Below are 2,739 nucleotides of genomic sequence, written 5' to 3'. Positions count from 1 at the left end.
GTCAGTGGTGCCACAGTAGTTGAAACAGAAACTAATCCTTGGATAAAGGGTATACTGCAGCAGTATTTGGCTGACATAATTTCCCTTTCCCCAGTGATACAATTTGCCTTGCAGTCAGTGGTGCCACAGTAGTTGAAACAGAAACTAATCCTTGGATAAAGGGCATACTGCAGCAGTATTTGGCTGACAATGAAAATTTGGACAGGAGTCAAGTAACAGTCCTATTAAAGGGTGGTACAAATGATTTTCTCCGGGGTATTGATCAAAAAGAGTTTCAGGTTGGGTTTAAGAGTTTGCTGCGTTTTGTCCGCAAAAAATTTACAAAGGTAACTATTTTTCCGACTATTTTTTCATTTTTCTTGGAAATTTGGCGAGTGTCGATACCGTGTTTCTGGTTTGATCTTTGTAAAAAGTGTACTTAAAAGTTTTATTTTGTATCTCTATTAAGTTTTAAAGATGGAATCTTCCAAGAGGAAATATAGTCCTCCATTCGTAGATGAAGAAACACTGGTTTTAATTGACCTAATTGAAAAGTACCCAACAATTGAGAGTAAAGAAACGGATGGCAGCTCGTTAGCTGCCAAGAACAAAAACTGGAAAGATCTGACAAAAGAAAGTACCCAACAATTGAGAGTAAAGAAACGGATGGCAGCTCGTTAGCTGCCAAGAACAAAAACTGGAAAGATCTGACAAAAGAATATATAACAGCAGAGGCCTTGCAAAGGAACGTAATGCATCAACATTAAAGAACAAATGGAAGGTGATGAAGAAAGCAGCCAAAAAGCAATATTGCGAATTCAAGAGGCACCAAAATGGAACTGGCGGAGGTCTCCCTCTTGAGGAAATGGATGATCTATATAAGAAAATTTTAAGGGTTGCTGGGGACAGGATTATAGAAGGAGGGAAAGGAAGCCCTGACAAAGAAAGCAGCCAAAAAGCAATATTGCGAATTCAAGAGGCACCAAAATGGAACTGGCGGAGGTCCCCCTCCTGAGGAAATGGATGATCTATATAAGAAAATTTTAAGGGTTGCTGGGGACAGGATTATAGAAGGAGGGAAGCCCTAACAGAGAAAGCAGCCAAAAAGCAATATTGCGAATTCAAGAGGCACCAAAATGGAACTGGCGGAGGTCCCCCTCCTGAGGAAATGGATGATCTGTATAAGAAAATTTTAAGGGTTGCTGGGGACAGGATTATAGAAGGAGGGAAAGGAAGCCCTGACAGCGATTTTCGTAAGTACAAGGTACAAGTCTCATTGCTTTCATGCTCAATTATTTTGATTTTAGTTTTTCTTGCAGATAGAGATTTTGAAAATGGCAGTAACAATTTCTGATAATTCTTTTTATTTTCTTTTTTTTTCGTAAGTACAAGGTACAAGTCTCATTGCTTTCATGCTCAATTATTTTGATTTTAGTTTTTCTTGCAGATAGAGATTTTGAAAATGACAGTAACAATTTCTGATAATTCTTTTTATTTTCTTTTTAAAAAAAGTGACTAACATTCAACATTTCAATTTAACTTCACAATGTTACCAAGTCTTCAATAAAAATGCTTTGTATGTTGTGTGAAAGGGACTTGAAGAGTTTGGTTACCCGAGCAGTAGGATACTATATTACTGCTACATTATTGGCGACAATTTGTCATCCCATCTTTTGCTGGGGTAAAGGGACTTTTTAGTCTCATTCGAGCAGGATAAACAAGGTATATTCTATTCTATTCTATTCTATTCTCATCCGAATCCGCCCGCGGTACACTGTGCACAGCACACAACATATCACTGGTCATTCTACCTAGTAACTCGACACATCTCACACAACCATTAGATGTTGCGTTCTTCCATCCACTGAAACAAAAGTGGACGGAAATTCTTCTCAAATGGATATCTGGGGCAGGTCGAAAGGAAACTTCTGTGCCCAAAAGTGTCTTCCCAAGATTGCTCAAAGAACTGGCTCTTGCTATAAAACACTCCATAGCTCGAGCCGCCCAATCCACCCCAGGGCTTATCCCTTAGGCAGAATGCCCACAGACCCTAAAATAATAAGACGCTAGCCGAAACACTGAAACGGTCTTTCACTTAAAATCCCTCTAAGGCAGAATGCCGCCCCGAGAGCAGAAATCCGCCCCGCAAGGCAGAACGCCGACCTTCATCAGACGCTTCCGGCGGAGTCCGATACAAAAACCACTACCTTCCCCCACCCAACACCCAGGGGGCTGCAAGAAAGGTAAAGGGGCTCCAAGCCCCCAGGTACGGGCTAGTCCCATTCTACGCAGAAAGCAGTATAATGTTCGCCAGTGTCTATTGGGCTAATGAACTATCAGAAGCCCCCTCAGGAAGTGTTTCAGGTTCAAGGTACTAGAGCATCACCCAGGCTAAATCCTGTACCTGCAGAATCCTCCAATGATGAAGATGAACCCCCAGGTCCTCCAGCGAAGAAGAAACCGAGAACTGTTACACCCCAGCCTACTCAAAATGTCCGCTTTGACCAAGTTGGGCAGTTCCCCAGACATGTTCCAAACTCATTTGCATCAAAATGTAGACGAGAGGGATGTAGCGATACTACAGTATTAATTGTAGTAGAATAAAGTATATCAGAATGTACACCTATTTTAGGTAGGTCTACCTGTGTTCAGTTAGGCTTACTCCAAAGAGTAGAAACTGTTAAACTTGATGTACAAGCAAATATTGTAAATAAAAACCTAGACATTTTCACAGGATTAGGAAAGTTCCCTAATGAGTGT

At 41.0% G+C, this 2,739-nt stretch overlaps 1 long non-coding RNA gene across 1 annotated transcript; it reads left to right on the top strand.

Annotated features, from left to right (window-relative positions):
• Positions 1-1,099: 1,099 nt before the first annotated feature.
• LOC113472814 lies at positions 1,100-1,483 on the top strand. Its single transcript, XR_003394977.1, has 2 exons — positions 1,100-1,236; positions 1,372-1,483. It is a non-coding gene; the product is annotated as an uncharacterized LOC113472814 (long non-coding RNA).
• Positions 1,484-2,739: the final 1,256 nt, after the last annotated feature.

The sequence above is a fragment of the Diaphorina citri genome, unplaced genomic scaffold (assembly GCF_000475195.1).
Source record: "Diaphorina citri unplaced genomic scaffold, Diaci psyllid genome assembly version 1.1 scaffold8804, whole genome shotgun sequence".
Lineage (NCBI taxonomy): Eukaryota > Metazoa > Arthropoda > Insecta > Hemiptera > Psyllidae > Diaphorina > Diaphorina citri.
This window is presented reverse-complemented; position numbering and strand designations above follow the sequence as displayed.